Source organism: Pempheris klunzingeri, chromosome 20, assembly GCF_042242105.1.
Source record: "Pempheris klunzingeri isolate RE-2024b chromosome 20, fPemKlu1.hap1, whole genome shotgun sequence".
Lineage (NCBI taxonomy): Eukaryota > Metazoa > Chordata > Actinopteri > Acropomatiformes > Pempheridae > Pempheris > Pempheris klunzingeri.
The window spans coordinates 3,861,847-3,887,067 of NC_092031.1; the positions used below are offsets into that span (position 1 = coordinate 3,861,847).

General features: G+C 42.4%; 1 long non-coding RNA gene across 1 annotated transcript in view; it reads left to right on the forward strand.

The window, feature by feature from the left end:
* The first annotated feature begins 299 nt into the window (after window positions 1-299).
* Window positions 300-25,221, forward strand: part of LOC139220409 (uncharacterized) — a 66,806-nt gene continuing 41,884 nt past the window's right edge. Inside the window, exon 1 of the long non-coding RNA XR_011585768.1 lies at window positions 300-383. This is a non-coding gene — a long non-coding RNA (uncharacterized lncRNA). The remainder of the gene's footprint in view (window positions 384-25,221) is intronic.

Genomic DNA, 25,221 nt, shown 5'->3' on the forward strand with positions numbered 1-25,221 from the left:
ACTAAGCCTTTTAGTGGTAAGCTGGTCACATGAAAATCTAACATTGGTTTGCATAGACAAGGAAACCTTGCAGCTCCTTCAGGGATTTTCCTCTCTTGAACTCTGAGACTCCTCCCATGCCGTCCCTGACTTGGCAGTACATGCATGCATCAGTGGCCATGTGGATTTCCTTGTGCAGGGCTGTGGCTATCTGTGGGATTTGGCTAACTCCTGTCTCACAGGAGTGTTTGGCCTGGTGGATGTTTATTCTGTTGTTGGCAAAGGTATGAAGGAGTCACAGATTGTCTGTTCTGATTACAGAGTTCCCTGAGACCCACACTGGGACAAAAGCTGGGATCAAATGTAAAGAAACAAAACTGAAGTGAAGACAACTAAGCACCAAGGTGAGAAACTTCTTCATAGTTTTGAGCACTGTGGGTAACATATTTGTTGTCCAGTCACTCAATATTCCTGTTTCTGCACATACTTAATTAACTGTGAACCTGCATCAATGGGATCTGTGAGTGTATAGTTACAGTGATACATCGATAGTGTCACAAAGTCAAAAGACCGGTGGGGAAGTGCGGTTGGTTTTATTTTTCCATGCTGGAACACAGTGTCTCATTTCCACAGGTGCAGATATCAAATTTGGTTTCAGGGGGGGGGATCCTGTATGTACAGTACATCTCAGCTATACAACACACATGCACAGCTCACTGACATGTTTATCAGTTTCCCACACCTCACTGCCTGTCAAGACTGGCCATGAAATGCAATATGGGTTTGTGCAATATCAAAATACCAAGAAGTTGCAGCTTTCTCTCCTGAGAGCCTTTATTCTTCTGTCCAGACACGATACATAAGCACAGCATGAGGGTGGAATATATATAGACATCAAGTTTATGTGCTGCACCAGCCTTCATTTACAAATCAAATGGCATCTCAGAAAGCTTTGCATTTCCTCCTACTCATTCCTGGGCACAATCACACCCTACGTACACATAATGTTCATCAAGGCTTATCAAACAAATCACACATTGAATATTCTGTAAAATACTACGTTCTCCTTCACCTTTGTGCGGTAGGGATAAACATGTCCACATCCCTGGGCCTCATGTGGAGGACTTTCCTTTTGTCATCGCCGCCATCCATTGGCAAACACAGCAGAGCTCATTTTGACTTTGAGTTTTTTTCATGTTGCATTTTCCTGTTTTGTATGTGCACTCACTCAACATATGTGCAGCAGGGTACATCAGTTATTGTTTGGGGTTTGGGCTTAATGGCATTTCATTCACTCTGAACGCAGTATTGAACCCAGTTATTGAAAAAGTAAAAGTTATATGGGATTTAATTTAGATCTGTAATCACCTTTTGTTGTCTGAGAAGGCAGAAGCAGCTCTGAGTGGCAGCCTAATTAATCTACACACCCTGTATCAACAGCCTGTTAGTGGGAAGAGCAGCATATAAAATGCTGATTAAATATGCATCTGATGCATCGGCACAACAGCTGTAAACACACTGATGTTAACAGGTGAAGCCTAATGACTTCTTCATACTTTATCTCCGAGTGCTACTTTAAATGCTGGAGGTCCCAATTAAGAACCTTAAGTTGAAAAGCTTAAATGATTGATAGGACATGAATATTCAATTTCTCGTGGCTGTTTGTGACATGTGACCCCTCACACACTCTTGTGCGTAGAAGTTCACCTGTATGTTCCCAGAGCTACATTTGCAGCCTCATAGCTTTAACATTAAATACACCCTCAGCTGATATCATCTGCTGCCATTAGAAAGTTTACCCAGTGAAAGTAATGGTGCAGACAATAAATGAGAAGCCTGCTGCCTGAGGTTTGTTCATTGGTCTTTCCTGATAAATAGTTTATTACTCATAGAAGACTCGCTTTTCTTTTTGTGGTGAGCAGAGCATCTTAAAATCAGCAATCTGCCTAGCTCTTTAAGGGGCGAGTATATGATTCAAAACAAAGTGGCTGCTGTCAGCGAGAGAGAGGTGAACATGGACGCTGCACTGACACCCACATCCTGCCCTCGTGCCTCTCTGGTGGCAGAGAGAACGAGCTGAGCCACTCCCTGCACATCTGTCATGCCCATCAGGGGAATCGCTCTCCCCGCTCTGGCACACACACACACACACACACAAACACACGCCCCCGCCTGGGCACACATTCACAGACGCAAATACAAACATGCACACACATAATCAAACGGGCAAATATGTACAAACATCCACATGCACACATACAGTCACAGACAAACACACATGTGAATTCATACACAGATAATCTCCGAGCTCTGCTAACATTTATCTCCAACCAGGGAGTGCTAGGGCCTTTACCGCTGGACGGGCAAACTGTGAGCGGGCTCAGCGCCAGCGGTTGAATTACTTTTATTCTCCATCAGTTTGACTCACCACCTGGCTGGGTAATCCCAGCGCACGCCTTTGGACAGCTCACTTACTAAACCTCAATTTCAATTTGAGTGAATTGAATTTCTCAGATGGCCATTCAGGCCCTGCCTGGCACTAAACGGAACAAGTACGCACTATGACCGTTAATGCTGGGCAGAAGACAGACACAATGACATTTAAAATGAAACCATTACAGTCAGATGGATGTGTGTGCAAGCTGTCACTATATTACTGCTTTGTCCTTTTCTATTTGTGACATTTGAGTAAGCATTTTTTCTTTGTAATCAATAAACAAACTTAATAACCTGCTTTTAGGCTCTCGGATGTCTAGACAGAATAGACCGTCTCCAATTTTGTTTTACTCTGCAAAGAAGCCAGGGATTAATTAGCATGCTGCTAAATTACATTTCCAGGAACTGAGGAAACAATAACTGAATAATGATGCTGGCTAAGGCCAGGTTGAATTAGTTTCTCTTTGTGTAGCTTAATTTGTGGTTGTCTCATTACCGTGATTGGTGGCTTCACCTGCGTTGGAGCCAGGAGGCTTGGCTGGGTCGCAGTGCAGCGGTGGAGGCGCGACACTGGAACTCATTGGGCTTTTTGTTGTGAAGGTCGAGCGCTCTCTGTTTCCCACCATGTGGTTTAATCGCAGTGCCGGATAAACAAGGTGCCGCGGTGCTGTTTGGTTTTCCGCATCGTAGAAATGGAGTGGGTGGTATTTTATGAAACTGTGCGGTTTCTTGGACAGCTCTCTCATTCACTGAAAGGAAGTGGTTTTTGTCACCTCAGCAAAACACAGAAAAGTTCCTCTTTTGCAGCTCTCTGTTAATCCGCTTGTTCATTATGTGATCAGATCAACATGTGTAAGAAAAGCAGGCTCTGTTTGAGGTCACAACTAGGGCTCAAGTGGAAAGTCCAAACCACAGTTGGCAGAGAGTAGAAAGTGTGGTCTAATATTAGATCATTTTGCCCCTGGTATTATTGTTTACCTCTCACAGCTTAATTTGTATTTTGACAGGAGTTTATTGGAGCTACAGCGCGCAAAAATAAAGCTAATGTCTTGCTTCCAAAGTCTAGATCTGTTTTGCCCCCAGGACCTCTTTATATTGTCTGTTAATTGCATTATTTTTAAATTACATCTGCACGACCCCTTGGTACCTTGTTTGTGCTGCCAATTATCCACATCCAAAGTAATTTTAGGCTATTGCAGCATTTGTGAACCAGCACGTATTAAACACTCTTGCTTATTAAAGGCAAGAGAACAAACAATTATCCAAATGGTTGTTGATTTAGTTTCTATTAACTCATTGATTCATAGACTAAAGTACGTGCAAGGAAATGCTCATCTAGGCTGATACCATATCAGTATTTGAGAAGTAAAAATATTAACATTGAACTTAAACACATAACATATTCAAGCGATCCCTTAGAATCATGTTTATTCGGATATATTCTGCTATAGTGCCAGTTTACAGTTGAAAAATACCATAATATGTGTTACCTATCAGTCAACGCAACCCATCAATGCGATATATCTGTTGTAACTACAATCGGTTGATAATGCCAGCCATGTCGCCGTGGCAGTCTTGCTCAAAAACTCCACACAGAACCTTTAAGTCAGTCTAAAAGATTGATGTGTTCAACCTTCTAACAAGCAATTAGGAAACATGACCTCTTATTTTTGTTGTGCACTGAGACAGGGGCAGGATTTCCTTTCAACACTGACAGTCGTTTTAAATCTTCTGCAACTCCCCAGCGTTACTGCTTGTCTATAGGACTGACTTTCTCCTTATAGTTCCTGTGCTGTGGGAGAATTTTGTGGATAGATGGAAGTGACAGATTTCACGCCATGACAGAAGGGAGGATGTCGAAGGCAAGCTTGACATATTGATTACAGAGAGTCGTCTTGAAAGCTGGAATGTCTGCAAGAAAATTGTCAGGAAAAAGAAGCTATTTGCTGTCTGAGTGGCTCGAACCTTTGACTCTGCTGGATAACCCATGATCACAGTTGAGACAAGTTTCATTCATGTTGCATATCGCAGAGTTCCCCACCAGGCTCTCTGTCAGTGGCCGGCCCCTGTAACAGCTCCTGTCTGACAGCCACCTGGATATCATGGTGTGAAACAGATATGATTGTATTACGTGCTATCCAGTTTCAAACTAACAATGACTGACTTCTTTTAGCAAACCAGACTGAACACATCGTTCTAAGTTCATAAGTTTTACTGGGAGCTCCACTTTCCTGCAATAACATACATACATTACATATGAATATAATATATTATACATATCTTCTGAAGCCCTTTAGCTTTGTAGTTCTGTATACAGACAAAACACCTAATATACTTTGAACCTCTGACGTCTGTGACGTCATAAGGGACTTTGTAACATACCAATGTGTAATTACAGGGCATGATGGGACATCTGCTATAGATTGTAATGAAACTTGGTTAAGGGGTTATGAATTAAACCGCTGCTTGTCCTCTGTGGTAATAACATGAAGGTAAACTGTTAGAGGCAGTCGGGGTGGTCCATTTAAAGCTTTACTGTATATAACGTATGCTTATGACTATCTATGGTAATATAGACTTTGTCTATATGAGCATCATGGGTAAGACGGGACAAGATCATGGTCAGTTTTTCATGTTTTCTTTTAAACAAAGTCACAATTTCTCTCCCTTTAAAGACTCAGTGGTCAACAGTAAAAAAAAAAAAACTGCTGTTGGCTGTTGGCTTTAGACAGCATGCAAATAGCGTCCCCGCTGTCCTCTCCAGATGGTTTGTTGTTTGAAGTATTTGACCAAACTTCTGGGTGAGGACAGCCTGCCTTTGTTCAGAGTGTGATTACCATATAGTAACGGACTGAAGTGGGCCTGTGCTTTCATCCAGCTGTCACCAAAATCTTTTGACACATTATTTCTGACACATCTTCATACACTGGATTATTAAACATTAATTTGAAAATAAATTCAAAACAAACAGGGCATTGAACTTTGCGTACAACTACAGTCGCTGCACAACCTCAACTGTCCTGCAATACAGTGTGTGCTATAGTGAGGCCTCTCTGTGGCTGGTCATGTGAACAGCCCTGATGAATCCCCCTTTCTTTTGGAGAGATTTGATGCTAAATGCTTAAATCCGGTCACACTTAAGTAAGTCACGCTGATGGGACTGATCTGCTGTTGGCAACAACAAGAAATCCAAAGCAGTTCTGAGTACGTTTATGACAGCTGTGCTCAACGTGTATAAGTTGTAATAGTCCAAGGGCCACATTCTTGTATTACATTTTGTCCCCCTTTCTCTCTCTCTCTCATATGCCCCCCCCCCACCCTTAATCTTTCCTCAAGACGGTGTCAGTTGAGGCGCAGAACAGGTGCAGCAGAGAGTGATCTGAACACAAGTTCCTGCTCAAACAGTTGCTCCCCGCCACATTATATACTGTCTGTAATATACAGTCCACTGTGCCCCTGCGCCGCCAGAGAAAACGGGTTCAAAGTACTCGGCCACGCCAGGCGCCTTTCTCGTTTAACGCCGCCCGTCCTGTGTTTGCTCTCACTCTCGCTCTGTCAGGGTTCATCTGTATACAGTAAGATCATAGATAAAGATACCATGTATGGCGAAGACCTCACAGCGTCTTGACTGAGGACAGGAAAAAAAAAGCCGAGCGTCTGCTGGGTTACAAGTTTAATGAGTAACACATCAGTGCGGATAAGCAGGGCTGTATATTTTGGTCGGAGAGAAAGTGGGCCATTTTGTTGCGCATACCATGAGGGATTACATGTAAGAACATGCCGACTCATATGGTGTTTATGACTGCATATAGTAGTGCGCATGTATCCACGTTAAGGAGGATCTGAGTGTGTACTGTGGCAAGCGATAATGTCAACCCAGAGGTGCTGATGTAAAGAGTTGGTGTTAATTTCAAAGCTCCCTTCTGCTCAAGAAATGTTCTCATTGCGACCATGGGTTCTTCTCTGAGACTCCGAACAAAAGGCAGTATATCTGCAGTCAGCATGTTTATTATGTCCAAATTGCTGTAAACATGGTTACAAAGATCTGGATACAGTGAACATTTCCATAATCGAGACCAGACCGCTATTCCTAGAGGCGCTAAGACACAGAGAGAAATAGAAAGAGGAAAAAAAAACAAACACAAAGAACATAAAGAATTGAGCGAGGCTTGAGGGAGAAGAGGGCAGAAATGGCTTGAGAGTGGTGGGTAGCAGCATTGACCAGTTTAGAGAAGGGCATTCCAGCTCTTTTGTTGTCGGACCACAAATATTCCAGCCTTCCCGGCTCGCTCCTACTCCTTTGCCACACAAATGTAGTGAACTTTGGAGGACTCCAATGAAGGCGGAGGAGAGGGAAGAGTATTAAACGCCTGGGGTCAGGAACGCTGGCTCGGTACACACAGTGGACACTCGTGCAGCACTCCACTTGGTCTGAACTCTTAGTTCTACTACGACACTTGGCACAGTCTAGCTTGAGTCTTACACGGGCGCATGGAAGAGTTTTGCTGGCGTTCAGTCTCTTTACATGCACGTGCTTAGAGACAGATGAGTGAACAATCAGGCATTTAACGGAGTGGATTTATTAAACCGTGATTCACATAGAAATGTTTACACAAAATCCACCTCCCCGTGCATGCAGGGGAACACATGCACACTTGGGCAGTGTATATATAAATATAAATGGTTTTTTTTCTCGTTCTCGTTGCAGCAGGTACGGAGGGGATGGGCACAGGAATGCATACCTACCCTTTGTACTGTATTTGGATGAGTTCCAGACCAGTGAACCGTGCTCTGCACCTTCTCATTAAAGACGCAGCTCTGTAACCTCTTGGGCTGGTTTCAGCATGCCATGAGTAGTTAAATCCATCCCCTCCACCACTGTGGGCAGAGGTCTAGCCGACTTTTCTAAATTGTGTCGTAAAGTTTGAACAAAACCACACCTCTTTTTATTAAGCTTGATGGTTGGTCAAACATTAACTGGAGGCTGTAGTCTTTGCCAGCATGAGTGATGTCATCAGTAATATCAGAGTGATACAGGAGTCAAAGAAATGACTCATATTATGATGCATATTAATCCCAAATGACTGGGGAGGTCTCGTTCTCTGTGTTGTTTTCCTCATTTTAATGAGTCTGTCTGCTTCTTTTCTTCTTCATCTGCTTCTTCTCGCAGGCATTGTGATGTTAGTTTATTTTATTTTCGTTTTTTGCTTTGTTCGATTTTACTCCACGCTGCCACCTGAGTCGTTATCTCTATTGCAGAAATTGCCCCCATGCCTTTTGGCAAAGCACCTCGTGTGTGGAACCTCAGCCAAGTCTGTCAAGGTTAGTTTAGCTGAATATTTGCCAGTGTGGTTTGAGACACCTGTGTGTGTGTGTCTGTGTGTCTGTGTGTGAGGAAGTTTGTTCAGTATTTTGTCAGTTTGGCCTGCAAGACACAAATTTTTCCCCCTATCTTTGTATTCTTGTAAGCGGCTTTGTGTTGGTAAATTTCATCCATCTCAATTAAATTACTGGATGTAGATGAATTAAATGTGTGTTTTTGTTTGCTTTAGAAAGGCTTGTGTTGCTTTACTTAATCTTCTTTGCTGGAAATCGAGGGTCAGTGTACACTATAATGGTTTCAGAAACATGCAGGCTCAGCCTTGATCTTTGATCTCTCTACACACTGCCTCAGTCTGAGCAAGGCTGCTTAGGGCATCTCAATCACACGCCATGTTTGTAATGTTCCTGTGACCTTATCCTCTCCTTGACAGTTTATTGCCTGTATGGTTCTTGCAGATATAATTGACATTTCTGTATTCCTTTAGCATGGGAAAGCTCAGTTCTGAATTTGAACAAGCTTGTCTTGAAGCTGAACAGCAGAGAGGATGTCATCTAGAGAGAAATCCTGCTGAAGTGAGCTCTTTACTTTGACAGCCCCCGTGGTGATTTCACTGAAGAGACGCTTTCTGTTGAACAGCTGTGAGCCCCAGATTGAACTAAAACTGATCTGTAATATCTCAAATAAAAAGTACGAGCCCACAGAGTCAGTAGCTCAGGTGGCAGAATCAGTCGCCCTCTAATTCCAAGCGATGAATCATTTACTCCATAAAATGTGCAAAATGTCCATCATAGGTTCAAAAGCCCAAGATGATGCTTGTTTTGTCCAACTAACAATCCAGCAATTAAAGAGATCCAGTTTTCTATCATGGAGGGCTGAGAAACTATCAAATATTTCCCTTTGACAGGATGCATCCATTTCAATTCATAGCTGTTTGGCTTCAAAAATTGTAAACAGTTTTTGTCTTATTGGAGTAATAGTTTGAGCTCTGATAATGTCGTCAATACACCAAGAAGTGGCTCTGGATGACATCAAGTCTGGATGCTTTGCTGTTATATGAAGACAGTTGTTTGTTAGTAGATACTGACAACTCTCCAACATCTGTCCAGTGCATCCAGTCTTTGTGTAAATCTTCTTTGTGTATCCCTTTTTATCACTGTGTGTGTGTGTGTGTGTGTGTGTTTATGATCCAGTGTGTGTATCTGTGTGTGTATCACTTGCTATATTTGACTCTGTATGTGTGTCCTTGTCTGTTTGTGTCCCTAAATGTGCATGTGTGTCCTTGTGTGGAGTCTCTGAATGTGTCCCGTGTGTCCCTGTGTCTTTGTATATGCGTGTGCACAAGGCTGTGTGACCCCATTAGTGTGTGTGTGTGTGTGTGTGTGTGTGTGTGTGTGTCTCCTGTCTGGATAATTCCAACACTCCGTACGCTCATGCATACAGCAGTAGGAGACGACTGCAGAGGAATGCCTGGGGATGTGGTCAGGCGAGGCCTGTGTTTTATGGAACATACTGTACTAAGCTGCGCCGCTGCAGTAAAGGTGCTATAAATAGAAGGTGCTGATAAAGAGGAAGAAAAAAAAAAGGGGGCTCAGTGTGAAACAGACTCACCAAGTCGGTTCCTGTTCGAGCACTCAGCCAGGGGCCAAAGAATCAGCATCAGTATTCTCAGATTTGCTTTATATTTATGTGTTTATATTAAGGGTTAGGTTGGGTTTCAAGACTTGATGGATTTATGATTCTCATTAGGAAGGTAACATACAGCCATATATGTTAAGTGTGCTGCACTGCAACCACATCTGACACCATCATGGAGGTCCACCAGAGAATTGTCTGCCTACAAATAGAACTAATGTTTATCAGTGGCTAGAAAAACAGAGACACTTGTCAAATAATGTTGGTCTGAATTTATTTTGTGTTAACACTTGTAAAGGATGGATTTGATGAAGTTTCCAAATGCAGGTGGCTGTGAAACAGTGTAAAATCCAAGACTCGACTCCTCAGAGATCTTTTGGGACCAGAGCCTTGGAGCACCTACCTGAACTCAACGTGAAAACAGTAGTCTTTAAAAACGAGGAGTGATCCGAGGACAGTCATAGCTGGTTTGAAATAGACTTGATCTATCAACTAGGAAACAGCAGTGGTGTAAAAGAACAGCAATCCATGCCATTTTACAAGTCCTTTACATCCACTTAAAATATGCTGCACCCTTTTTATCCTTAGATCCTCCCAAGAACATGATTTTAAACAGTTTGAGATCTTGTACATCAGGATTGGTATGTAAAAAAGATAATCACAAATAGAATCAGTGCAGCAGCAGTTTTGCACAATACGTGTTTTTAAAATGCAGCCTCTATAGCTGCAGAGGGATTGGAGGAGGCTGCCTGGTGAATCTTTTGCAAAGGCAAGTTTTCTGGTGGCTGAGCAAGAGAAATGAGAGGAGCCTTAACCCTGTGGTGGGTGACTCATTCACAGGAAGAGGAGTTTTGTAGGCTCTCACACAAATTGTTTGCTCTCTGATCCGACAGGTTATAATACGGCTTACATGGATGGATGAAGGCAGGGAACAGTGTTTGCCTAGCCATAGATAAAGGTGAAATCCATATGGATGGGAGAAGAGAACTGTAGCTCTCCCTGCCAGCATCCTGTTGTTACAGCACGAAAATGCACAGGAAGATTGTAGGTCTTCAGTTAAGTGTGTCACAAAGAGAAGCTGAATCTGTTGCCAATTATCTGCACGTCAAACAGTGCACTTCTCTGCAACAGCCTTCTCCAAGAAACGGAGATGGAGGCATCATACATGTGCACTTTCTTTTCCAATCGCCTGTACATTCAAGGCTTGAAGAAGCTAAATCTTCAGCTGACACTCGGCCCTCTCAGATGGCACTTCAGCCTATTTTATGACCTTGTTTTTCTTCTTTTTTTTTTTGGATCTCTTCTATCTTTCGCTCCAACACTCATCCTACACCATCGTCTCTCCTGTTTCCCTTTATTTTATCTTTTGTTTATGCAGCACCTCCATAACACTCCTTTGAATATGCTTTATGCCTACATGCTAGCACACAGTGATTCACACACACACACACACACATATGCACATGTGAACCGTTGGATATCCGTTTGGCTCCTTGCACACACTGCACGCCCACAGTTCCCATTTGAAATTCTCCTGTTCCCCCATTCCCAGAATCTTGTTTGACCATAGCAACACCAGCATGTCTGCACTCTCACACACACACACACACACACACACACACACACACACACACACACACACACACACACACACACACACAGCTATTTCATATTCACCACATTCCATTTCTTCCCTCTTTTTTTTTTATAGCCCAGTTCTGGGCTGGTTTTTATGGCTGCACCCCCCTTCGCTTACTGTGTTCCTTCAGGAATTTTGGCCCTCGTTCAAAAATCCTAAATCAACTGCAGGCTGCCACGGCACCCTGGGCCCCCTCGCTCCGCGTCTGTCACCCCACATGTTGACCCCAGGGAGTGTTTGTGTATGTGCAAAAGGGGGCTGACAGTCAGGCCAGTGACAACCTGTCCCATGAGGGGTTGGCTGACTGTTGGATAGCTTTTGCCCCCCGTCTGTATCCTCCTCCACGTCTGTCATGTTCTCACTCTATTACTTCCACTTTGTCTTCTTTTTTGTCACTACCTGATAAATTGTCCAACACAGTTTAACTAACCTTTGTGACCCACATCAATCTCAGTCTATCCGGTTAAATTCTCTTTATCTTTTACTACCACTACTACTACATGCGTCTGTATACCGGAGACATATGCTTACAAGTTAAGTGTGTGTGTGTGTGTGTTGATCATAGCAGAACAATTACATTAAAGGTTCTCCTTACCCCTCTGGATAAGGAAAGGAAAGAATATAAACAGAAGTTACAGCAATAGCCAACTGACTTATATTAGAGTCCTCCTGTTCCCTTATAAAGTATAATCAAAGCACTCTCAGATGCCCCGGTACTGTAAGTCAGTCAGAAAGAGCCGCACAAGTTTTGTTTCGTATTCATGTTTACATGCACATCACATATTATTTGTTAGCCTCACTCTAGTTTGACTCTTTTCTAGCTGTTTCTTTTACTTCCAGAGTTAATCCCTGCTCTGCCTTTGCCTTTTTCTGAGGAAAAAAGTAGAGTGGAAAGAAATTTGTTCTACAGATGTTGTCTATCCTGGAGCCCAATGCATAGTCGAATTGAGGATTGTGTTCTCTCCCTCCCCTTCCTCTCTTCTTCTGAGTTCCCCCATGGCTCAACTGCCTTCCCCCTACCTCTGCATGACCCTCTTTCATTTGTTCATCTACTCTGTGTCTGTTTTTCTCTCCAATACATCATCTCCATCTGGTTTGTGCTGTACATGCTGATTAACAAACTGCCTTTAATTGATTCACTGCACTGGCGTGGTGTAGTGCTAAGATCTGCAAAGCTCTGTCAACACAGGGGTCCATCTGTTCTGCTTTTATGTGGGTTCATATACATACAAGACTTAGCGTGTATAGAGCTGCTCAAGTGTTTTTTTGCATGTGTGAAATGCGCAGATGACAAGTCTGCTGCACATTAGTCCAGTGATTTAGTGAGTTTGGCTGCGGCGCCAACCTCACCCCCTCCTGCCTCGGTTCCCTCGCTCGTTCATCCATCTACTGTGAGCGTCTTTGCTTGTACATTGTATTTGGTCTGGTTCAGATTCTTAGTATGGTGGCTCCTCTGGAGGAGGGGAACACATGTGCAGAGCGGATGTGTTGTCTTGCATGCTCACAGCAGAGCTCCCTCACAGCTCGCCAGCTCTCATTGTCAAGCTGAAAACTAAAGCCTAATATTTTTTGTGCCTTTTGTGTTATGTACCTGTAAACACTTATAGTACAGTCTAGTTATTACTGTTCTCATCCACATTTAAAAATAATGTCAGAATTAATCCCCAGATGCCAAAATGAAGTCAAAAAAGACAAAAAACATGGAGCTTGTGATTACCATATTTCCAATGGGACTTAGTCCTGGTAACACACATGGCTTTTTATGTCTGCATTAATTTAACGTTTCACAAAGGCATCAAACATATAATATATAGTGCAAAGGATTGAAAAGTGTTTTGGAAGAGTGTGTGTGGCTTCAAGGCTTTGGACATCACAAGTTTTTTGCAAGGCACAGCCTTTGTTACAGTGAAGTGATCCTGGTTTCTGTTTTCAGCTGCTAAAGCTGTCCTAATCCATCCATCAGCCCCCTCTGTTCCCAGTCAATTTCCAGTGAATGCAGCCTAAAAGCTAGTGTGTTTACTCAGTCTAAGCCCATTTTGATCTATCTTGAAAGCCACACATGGGTAAGAGACATTTTTTTGTTTAGGAATCACCTTTTTTCCATCACCATTACAGTAGAGGTTGTCCTGTTTGATCTGCTGTCTAGAGTTCAGTTGCCCTATAGAGCTGCTTATAGCAGTGTGTTTGTTCTGGTCTTTACACACAAAGCTAGTCTGTTTCCAGACCTCTGAACCACCGCCCGCGTCTCCAATTTATTCAGTTATTCAAATGGGTTTGGTGTTGTGCTCACTGATGTTTCCCCCAGTTAGAGAAAGAGCTGACAAATCACAGCATTGCAGGCGGTTTTAAGAATGGGGACATCATCTGACTACATAGTTTACAGCGAAGCTGCTTTTGGGCAAAAATAAGTGAAGCAAAATGTCTTATTTTGGTGCCTGGTCAAAGCAGAATTTATAATACCCATGTCGATTTGATAATGGACACAGGTGTGATTAGTCTATACCTTTAAAACATAGTGACCACAAAATGGCGCCAAGTGTCCATGAGACTGACACAGCCGTACAGTATTTGGAGTCACACCGATAAATCTCACACTGGCATCCATCTTCGATCATCACGGAAGCGTTACGTTAATGGTTTCCACGTGGACTGACGGTTCTTGTAATTGATATGTTGCTTGCAGCTGATTGGTTGGGGCAAAACAGAACAAACGTGACCCACCTTTTTAGCAGACGTTAGCTAACATGAACAAAATGTCAGAGTGACTGAATAAAGTGCAACACAAAATGGCAGTTCCCTCTTATCATCAGGCAACAGAAAGGCCTCTTACAATACAGTGGAAGTGGTTGCATCAGGCAGTAAGAAAGCTTTTAGCTGCTCTGCGATGTTGCATTTTAGCAGTAATGTATTCATGCCAACTACCACAGAATGTCCTCCAGGGCTGTTGTGGTTGTTGACTTATGTCTTTGAGGAACAGCCCGTTTTTTACCATCTCACATTCTCTGGAAGACATTACAGGCCTGACTCACTTTAACATTGTTCGGCTGGTAACCATATAATTACTTAATATTCTCAGATGAATACATAGTAGATCAGCTATTTGTTGTTCCTATAGAACCTTTAATCAGATGTCAGAGCCTGCAGGTGTTGTGGCAAAAGTGTTATCACAGATTTAATCAAGGAGCATATAGCTGTCACATCTCCAGTTCTGCAGGTACAAAAGGAAAGCATACAATTACTGGTCAGGGAAGTCCTTCCTGTTGGGGATACCTTATCCAGCCAGAACATCGTAGCTCATATGTTGAGCCATCAATTATGTACAGTGTCACTGACATCACGTTTTCTGTCAAGAGGGAGGTCCACAGTGGAAGTAGAGCTTTTTATATCTTAACTTTGGCTCTGATAGTTCACCATGAATGACGCGGGATAGTTTGCAGAGGCCAGCAGCAAAAGTTGCTCTTCATATGTCATGTGTGATCCATTGGCTCTGCAGAGCACAACTGTAAAACATTATGAGTCATTTACTGTGCTCTTACTAAGAATGCCAAGTCCGTAGGGACACTTCTACCTCTAGCGTAAGTAAGAACCTTTTCCCAAGGTAACAGGATGACTACACTAATCCATTGGCTCATGAGAAAACGAGTTTTCTCTGCTAAGGCTCCTGCAGGTTAAGGAGTGCAGATGTATACAGTTCTGCAACTGTACAGGAAGTTGTTGGTTAGCCACTGTTCTACCTTTTAACATGCATGACACAGTACAGTATCTGTGCTGCTTATTGCCCTGGAAACAGCGGCACATGTACACAATCAGTCATAGTGTGATGCTGCCACTACTGATGTTTTTTTTCTCGCTGCCTGTCAGTCGCCCGTGTGCTCCCCCATCCACTGTCGCTTATCTGGCGAGGAGAAAGGAGGGGAAGAAGGTGGGAATTGGCCTGAACTCATGACAAAGTCTGTTAGTCCAGATCAGCTGCAACTAAAATCCTGAATGTCTTTCAGCAGCTATAGCCACGGGGAAACTGGGAGCAAATACTGCTGTGTGCTTATTTACTGTACTAATGTTTATTTTGATTGCTCCCAGCACTGGGAGCATTAGAGATTATTTAAAACAAATTCAAATACTGCTGTTGAAAATTTAAGAGGAAATCCCTCAGAATCTGATTGTTTCCCGTTGTCAACAACCATTCACATGCCTCTATCCATTTTTAACAATACTTAAACTTAATTTTGTGCAGTTCTGGCTCGAAATTCATTCCAGCAGCCAAACAAGATGTTAGCCTAAATAAAACATGGACAGAATTATGATTTAATTTAGCAATAATCTGATCAAAGTGGCAAACAGCTAGTCTCACTCCCTCCAAAATAAAACAAGCATTCTTGCAAAAAACGTCTAAAACTGCAACTAACATGTTGTATTTTGTCAGAAAAATCCCTATGTCAACAGAAGATACTCGTATTTGTTATTTTTCCCCTCTTGGAAAAAAGAAAACAAATAAGTGCCTTTCCCAAAATGTTGAACTATTCCTTAAAGTGTCTAAAAATGGCTCAGAATGACGTTTTCTTTCAGTTGCTCCCCTGTGCGGAGCCTCTGGAAAGCTTTCCTGCTACTATTCCAGTAGTGAGAGCAACAACTGCCTCCTCCTCCCTCAGATATCCACAGTGTTTTCATGGCCTGTTACTGATTTTATGTGCACGCAGGGGAATCGCTCGCTTTCGCCTTCCATTCAATTATCTCCTGCCACCACCTTTATAATATTGTTAGACACACTAAAGGGCCACAGCAGGCTGTAACGTCATCAGCCTCAGCATAGACCAATGTTTGTGTGTCCACCTGATGAAGATCTCCCTGTGTTCATGGTATGGATCCGCTGGTGTCGCCTCTCCAGCAGGGACAATGCACCCTCACAGCGGAGTTCACAGATGAATAGGCAGTGACATAGACACCTTTCTTATCTATGGCCTGAGTCTGAGAGAGAGAGGGAGGAGAGGATTACTAAGCATGGGACTGTAGCACAGGGCAATGGCATGGTTAAGTACATAATGTACTGTGCGCTACATATGCCGGACTGTGCACAGCAGGGTAGCATTAAAAGCTGGAGCCAAGCTAAGACAAATAAGGGTGTGTCTGTGCTAAGTCCTGCTACAGAATTCAGCCTTTATGACATGAGTCTGAAGTGAAAGGGCTTATCATGGAGCAAAGCAGTCCGTGTTATTCCAACATACAGCAGGGGTGTACTGGGGAAGATGTTATCTACGGTTTAAGGCAGGTTTTCAACAAGATTCTTAAAGGTGGAATGACTGCCTAGCAGCAGTGCTGCTGACTGCTCAATGGTTTTTCAGTCAGTCTCTCACTCCCTTTACTGGTTCACAGCTTGTTTTTATAGGGTTTTTTGCACTTTTCCCATAACCCAAGGTGACGTCTTCAGATTTTTTTTTTTTGTCCAAACCCACAGCTATTCAGTTAAAATAATGTAAAAGAAAGAAGAGCAACATTTTCTTATTTGAGGAGCTGGAAGGAGCAAATGTTTGTTTTAGAAATGATGCAATTTACTGCTAATCAGAATTGAGGACTTTTGTGATCAACTAAGAGGACTTCGGTGTAAAAATGTCCTTCTGAACAAGCCTTATAGATGTGTTTTCAACATGAAAAGGATGCAACATTAGTCTTATCTCACCTTTTTGGCAGTTGCTTTGAGAATTTACTGTGATTATCGTTGTCTCAAATCCAGACCAGTTGTAGCAGATTGCAGCAAACTTCTGAAGCAAAATGTATTTGTATTGGCAACAAGTTAAAATAATCTAACCCCAATGGCCAAATGTCTTTCCTACAGGCTACACATAAAGGCTGTGCAGACACAACAGTGGTTCATGGAGGCTCCTTTGTGTTTCCTGGCACAATGTTTCCATTGCAGACTGTCTGTGTACGACTGTTGTCTCAGCTCTGTGTCTGTTTGTCAGTTACTGTGAGAGTAAGCTGCAGGTGCCAGTGACATAGGATGCTTTTCATTATGCCAGTGTGTCTCCTCGTTTCCCTCACTCGCATCCTTTCCTTGGCCTTAGCTCCTCCAAGAGAGGATGTGAAAGAGAGATGCGAGGATGAAGGAGCAGAGGGGAAATGCTCCATGATGGAGAGGAGAGAGCAGGTGAGGAAGCATACGTTAGCAGCCATAGCAATGCCAGACACTCAATTTAGAAAATTAATTCAGCTTCTCTCTGTGCCTGTAGAGAGTGGGGATGAAATTGGAACATCAGAGTATATAAATTAAATCAATACCACTCTCATATCTGTCTGACAGCCTGTACAGCCTGGAAGCATTTAGTTTAGGATGAAGACTGGAAACAGGAAAACATGTACCTGTCTCTGTCCAGAGGTAGAAAAAACACCATCACCTGGCAAGCTGAGTAATTAACTTCCATCTTATATCGTGTTTGTTTGAGCTGTAAAAGCAGCACGACTGTGACTGTGAGGTTTCCAGGCAACCAGCAGACATTCGTTGAAAAGGAAAGATACATGAAGTAATCTTGTAGTGGGACAGCGGCAGGCCAGGAAGTGACGCCCATGACTCTCACTCTTCTCTGGCTTTCACATTTCTTTCTCACTTCGCTCTCTCTCCCCGTCTCCCTCCATCGTCCTCTCTTACTCACACTTGACTCACTCACTCTGCCACGCTGTTGCTCTTTGACAGTCTGAAGTCAGTCTCCCTCACTCCCGTCTCCGCCTCTGTGTTGTTGTATCTGTGGAGACCATATCACAAAGCAGGCACATGCAAAACCTGACAGAGGGAGAAACCTCACAGGGCTTACATTATGTGCCCCCGCTGTGCACTTTCATGCTGCGAAAATGGAAAATCCACAGAGGAAAGCCCAGAAATACACATAAAGAAACAGAGGCACGCAGTCTGTAGTAGTTGGGGGGGGGGCTTCAAAGAGCTTTGCCATCTCTTTGTGTATATGCGTGTGTGGTACCTGTGACAAAGTGATATCTATATCAACCTACTGCGAAACACACTTATATTCTGTGAAATAAAGGCTTTGTGCATTGAAGGTCATCTCTAAATTGACTGACTTTCCTTTTTATTTATATGTCTGAAGAAATAAAAAATGTTTCCCACACCTTACAAAAGAATTAAACAGGTTTAATTTGAATAAAAGAAGCCTTAAATGTTTAATGTGACATTCAGTGCCATCATGACAGGGAGATGACACTTCTTTTTGGTGAAGAATCGGCTTTTAGACTAACTGTTACCACTATTTCCAACACGTTCTGGCCAGTAACAGTGGGTCTGAAATACTGGGAATCTGTGAGCTGCCCTCCTCCTCTTGTGTTGCAACTCCTTGTGTGTTTGTTTCTGGATCTGAGTGGGGAGGAACAACATATATTCTCTTGCACTGAATACACTGAATGAGGCTGAGGTGTTTTTTTTTTTTGTTCTTTTTTGTTTTTACAGACATTTGAACTCTTAACTGTTCTTTTTCTTGCAGATAAACATTTAACAGTATAATAGCTGCTTGACATTTAAATGATGGCACAGATGTGCTCATACTGATTTGTGTGTTTTAAGGCTGAGTCTGTGTATTTTGGATCATTGTTTCATTTCGACTGTTTCATCTTTGCTATCCATGAACTTCTGTTGAACACAAAGCTCTGCAGTAAATTAAAGCAATATACAGTGTAATTGGTTCTTGCTTTTAGAATTATAATGTTTATCTCATCTTCAGCTGCACACACATGGCAGATAACTGGCCTGCGGAATATCATAATTGAATGAGCTGTGATGTGATACCATCATGAACAAAACCTGTGCTGCAGAATGAGTTAACACTTTGATTCCTAGCCTTAGCAGTTGTTTGCATGCCTGAACACACACACACAACTTCTGCTCTAATGAGCTACGTTATAGCTCTCGATGTCAGTTCTGTGTGTGTGTGTGTGTGTGTGTGTGTGTACCTCTTTGTTTATTTGTGCTGCAGAAAAGAGGAAAGGTTCAATTGAAAATAAAAGCAGAGATTGGGCAGTAAAAGTGGTTGCAGATGGTCCAGAGACAGATACAGAGCTGTAGATAACATACCCATAGCCACATGTGACATCATGTGGTGGGTCACATGGTTTCTCTGTGTTTTGTGTGGCAGCCAGTGTGGGTGATATCAGCCACTAACTCCCAAATGTCTGTTACTGTGTCATAAAACACCACAGTTATAATGGGGTGTTGATAAATGGACTGAACAGTAGCAGTGTGTGTCCATAGATGTACATGCATGCGATTGCTGGTAGAGTTGCATTTAAAGCAGTGTTTGCTGTGGGCAAAACTACATTTCAAAGGTTAATTGGACTTGTGAAATTAAAGGCAATAAAGTTTTGAATGTTAAAGTCATCATGTGACAGAATCTGCAGCATCAGGCGGCTCCTTGTGTCTCACAGCCTCTCATCATGTATGTTCTGAAGGCGCTCGCTGAAGAACTCGGTGCACCCATGGCCCCTGCAGTGTGCTGGTTATGTTAATGACATGGCTGCACAAAGGAACTGTCTACTTTAATTATGGAAGAGTGTTGGGCTCATGGCTCCTGCTCCCCTTTTCTGTTTCTTTGATATTCCTTCCTCTTCTTCCACACAGTTCCTTTCCTTTTTCACGACTCCCCTAATGTGGGCCCTTTGATTTCCCCTCCCCTGCACCGTGAGGAGAGGTAGACTAATCCCCTGAATCAAATGTGTCACCTACTCTAAGCAGAAATGAATAGGCCCTAGATTACCACTGGACACTAATCGCATTTAGCCTCCATGATGATAGCTTCTGCTCGGGGCTGGGCTGTGGGTCTGAGGCCAGAGTGATTTAATACCTTGAGCTTTGGTGGGGCCCAGCTGTTGTCATGCACCTGTTGAGCTTCTTCCTTCCTTTTCCTCTCTGGATTCAGTGAAGGGAAGCTCATTGTGGAATCATAAATATACATATAAGTGGAGTCAGCTTTGTTTGTAAAGCACACACACACACACACACACACACACACACACACAAATTGGAGGTTCTTCAGCAGGTCTTTGGGTAGTTGAGGTGCAATGTAGCACCGCTGCACACAAAGAACCTTTTAAGCCTATATATGGTTCTTTAGAGGTTCTCTAGTGGTTCTTCAGCTTAGTTTAGTTGGGTAAAGGTTTTCATTTGACAGAGGTGCTATGTAGCATAAAGATGGGTACTATATACCACTAAAAGTGATGATAACGAGCCAAATAACCACTTTTAGTGCTATTTAGCATCATTTTTGTGAGCATCAGTGTGATACAGTTACCTTGTGTTAATTGCTAAACTTACTTGCTCAAGATTAACAAATTAACAATAACAAAATTGTAGGACCTGGAATATAGATCAGAAATACCAAAACCACTTGTTTCATATAACTCAGATCTTATTTTCATTTCTTTATTAGTTATTATAACATTATTCTCAGCCAGTGCGATCGTCTGACTGCACGTTTCTTACCCCGGTCATTAGATGGTCTTTTTGGTAATGTCTGCGTTTTCCTTGATCTCAGCAATAACTGTAACTTGGTGAATTTATAATCGAGATAATGGCCAAAACTATGAAAGTACTGTGAGATTCAGGTTATAGTAAACTGGCATTGTCCTTTAAACTTTCACCTAGACCATCCAACAGAAACAAGAAACTCTTAATGTTCAGCTAGAATCTTGTTGGGTTTATGGTTTTTCTGCTTAAAGTCAGTTGATGTCTTGCAGCAGTTTGTGGTGTAACTGCTGGTAGATCATAGAAAAAAGGATAATACTAAACATACAAGGAGATACAGTTTTTGAAGATTTTGAAGACAGCACTAATTTGAAACACAACCAAACTGTCTTTTTCATCAAAAAGTTGGGGAAGAGCCATCTGGGAAAAATGGCAACAAAGAATGTTTTGTTCTCTACTTATGTAAACCAGTACAGTGCCTCTAATATTAACATCATGTCAAAAATGCTAAATCACTGAAGCCAGTACTGTATGTGATGAGGATAAACAGAGTCTGTAGAATGTACAGGCAGGGCAAGCGTATTTATATAACACATTTTATATACAATGACAATTCAAAGTGCTTTAGATAACGTGTGTGAGGCACTACATACATAATAATGACCTAATTATCTGTGGGTGCCAATTGTATAGTAACTGCATGCTACCTTATTTTTTTTTTTTTTAAAAAAAGGCATCAGAGCATGGCCTCGCCTCGTCTCTTTTGCATAAAGAAACCCCAAATCCATACATCTTTAATCTTTTTAAGACCCAATTGGAAATCTGAGGTAGTTAGACTTAGATAAGTCACATTTACAGCACAGACATGTATTTTGGGTTAATTATAGAACATTATACAAATATTACATACATCCGGCTCCACTGGACACAGCAAAGAATGTGGAGCATTGTAACATATTTCTGGTACAAACTATATCTTTACACCAGTCTGTCTGTATCTCTTGACCATGTACAGAGAAGGATTTGTAGGGGCTCTACCTCGCTTGCTCTTTCCTCACCCTCGGTTTCCCTTTCTGTCATTCTTAACACATACTTTGGGCAAATACAATGCTGAGGGCATGGAGCAAAGCTATTTGCAGCTTGACCAGCAGTAAATTTTCATTTTGACAAGCCTTGTTGCATTGTCTTCTCCCTGTTTAGCATGCCCCCACCCTCTCCGTCTCCTTGAACCATCCAGCTGGGCAGCCGCTCATCAACGAGGCCTTGTGTCCATCAGTCTTTCTCTCTAACTTCGTCATCTCTCTTCTTATTGCTATCCTCCTCCTCATCTCTTTGCTCGTCTTCCTCCTGAGTGCTGTGCATTTTATGACTGCCTGTGTAGTGAATCTAGTCTTTCACCGAGACAAAACGGCTGCCCTTGGAGTGTCACTATGAACATGCTGTCACCTCCCTCCCCTCCCCCCTTCTTCTTTCCCAACCTGAATAGATTGACACACAGATGGCCTGAAGGACATTTACTGTAATGTGTGTCTGTGTGTGTGTGTGTGTGTGTGTGTGTGTGTGTGTGTGTGTGTCTGAGGGTTTGGGCATGCACATACATGCATGTGTGAATAAATGGTTTTATCTACAGTTACACTCGGTCCACATGGCTTGAGAATTGATTCCTGATGTTATAGGCTGCATCTCAAGCTTTATGGGCACAGTTGAAAGAATGCATTCAAACCCAGAACATGTTTTGTTTTGAACTACTTGAAACCGTTGAAATAGCATGAAGGAACTTTTTTTTTTTTGTCCCTAACATCATTTCCAGGTGGGCAATACAGATTTACCCAAAAGAAGTGTTTACGTGTGTGTATTGTTGTCATGCAATGCCCATCATGTTGCGGTTCTAGGATGATGATGCCTTTACTGACTCGCATTGTGGACCACAGACACATATTGTGCTGTCACTGATGGCAGGAGTGACCTTTCATTCCAGAGGGTCCATGCCTGAACATAGATGTCTCTCAGTCTGGTGAAACGGCAACAAGATTGAGTTTGACCATCACTGAAAGTACATCCTGATATAAAGAAATGTTAATCTTGCACAAAAAGTCCCCTAGAGGCCATTTTTAGAAATTAGATGATCATTCACAAGAAGAGGGTTCATAGTAGGCTCAGTCATCCATTCTTTGAAATGGTGTTAAGTATGATGTAACATGTACGCATAATTATTATCACCTTTTCAGTAACAAAAAACTGTAGCTGTGATCTCAATAGTTTCAGGTGTTAAAAACTGAAAATTTATTGTTATTGTAAATTTCAAATTGGTGAAATCAAAAATCGGATTATACTATATTTTCTTTATGCGTATATCTTCCACACTGGCTGCCTAGCAACAGCAGCTTCAGTCTTCTGGCTGTGCCAACACTGGAAGCGTTACGCCGCTCTACTGCTGCGGGGTATGCTGGGCTTTTTTGGCAGAGCTTAAGGCCCAGAACAAAATAGAAATAGAGTCAGGGACTTGCTACCTAAAAAGACACTTTTGGAGCAGTAACGCACATAAAGTTGGAGTGAACTGCGAGCAATTACGTGGCTAAGATTTAAGCATCAGCTAAGGAAGTCCATTTAAACCAGTCAGCAATTTTCAAAAAAAAAAAAAAAAAGTGAGAATTTTAAAGTAAAAATTGGTAAAACTGAAAACCAAAGCTTGAATTTTATTGGATCGGGGATTGTGGCAGTACAATCTCAGTGTTTTGTCTCAGTTCCACGACTGGATTGACACTTGGGTGAACAATGAATGCCCCTTTTCTGCCTTGACATGGCGCTGATGTGACTGACACCACACCAATCGTCCTGCACATTAATGATGAATAAATGTTTAATGTAAAATTTATGCAACACATAATACCCTCATGCATGTGCACAAGTGCAAACACACGACACAGACTGTGCACCACTCTCTCCTAGCCAGAAATCCATGTGAGATACAGTGAACTACTTGGCTAGAGTGAGTGCTCTTCTCTCTTGATGTTTTGTTTCTGCTCTCTTGCCAGACAAGTTTGTGATCCCTCAGGCTGTTGGCACTGATGCTCATACACTGCTGCAATTGTTTCACAGCAGTTTCTCATCGTATCATCGGTTGGTGCAGGTTGTTCTGTTTTCTTCCAAATACCAAAAGGAGCTTTGAATGTAAGATTTGATTTACTTGTATTTTGACAAGGTGAAATGGAAGGAGGCGTTGGTGTGATGGTGGTGGTGACGAGTAGGCTTAGGAAATCAAGTGCCACTAAGGCATCCTGTTTTCATTTCAAGTCTACAAAGCCATTGAGAGGGGATCTGCTTTATACCAAGCTACTACAGATTGTTTTTGAGCTCTTTCCCGCTGACAGACCACAAGAATATCCATGATGCAATATGCATCTTAGCTGCCATTTACTGAAATAACATGAGTTTCCTCCATCCAACCTAGATAACCAGTTGATCAAAACCATTGCAGTGTATACTTCACTCATAATCGCTTCATTTCTGACTTCACAAGACTACCCAAATTTAAAACATTGCGTTGTTAAAAGAGCACCTCAAAGTATTTCTAGAGGCAACCGATGCTCCTTAAACTGCCTGCCAATCTTACGGTTGATTATGATGTCCTTTGCTGAAACTGCAGGTGTAATTGGCGCCTTTGTATGTTAAGATGACACCTTGCGCCCCCAGAGCTAGAGCTCTTTATGACTTGCCAAGGTCTTCACTGTCAAAGGACCATCTCCCTGAAGGCAGAACAGGGAGGCAGGATCTGATTTTTTTCTATCCACCATCATTCATAGCCCTGACAGGCCAGTGAATTCCCCACACCCCTCCCAGCCTGTAGTTCAAAGCCTTACATTTGCCACCAGAGAGAGGGGGTGTAGTGGTGAACTGGGGGCCCACTGACAGAATTTACCCTCAAGATGTTTTCACTTGAATGTCCTCTGAAGTGGGAGGACTTTTTTCTGCTTCTGTTTTAGACTTCCTCAAGTCCACTGTGGGTGTTTTATCTGGTGAGATCATACTGGCGGTGCTCTCACTTGGACAGGAAGCAACGAAAGCAAATAGCCTTCAAAACAACCCTCTCTTGCAGTGTGGACAAATGTACTGTAGAACTTTCAAGTTGGAAATGTAGAACTTCTAAGTTGCCACAAAGCTTATAACTGTGATCCCTTTGTTGCAGTGTAAAGAAACAGCACTGCCTTTTGATTTGGCCTAATGGTTGTCCTCAATGTAGTACTGAGTAATAGTATGGCAAATACTCTTGTTCCATAACAGTCTCTGAAATACTTAAATGGCACCCCATAACTTCCTGCCTTCAATGAGAGAGTCTCAGATTGTTAAAACATCACAAAACTTCATTTACAAGGAACATTTTACAGTCTGTCTTTGGAAATGGAAAGATGTGGTGGTGATTTTAGGACTTGGAGGGCAAGCATGGTCAGATAGCCATCAATCAGTTATGGTGAGCACGAGACTCAGCCTTTAATGGATCTTATCAACGCCACTTCCTGTTTTTTTTCTCGGGAACACTTCCAGGCTAGTAAGGCTAATTTGGAGCTTTCAGATAAACAGATATTCCTGTTAAGAAGATTCATTATGACCTTGTGCCTGTCGGTCAAACAACGACTTGAAATGCATTTCAACGGCACCAGACCCCTAAAACACCTTCTGCAGCTTTCAGCATCTTAGTAGCTAGATTGGCATCTGTGGTATGTCTCACTGGCATACTTTCTTTTCATTTTGAATGCTATC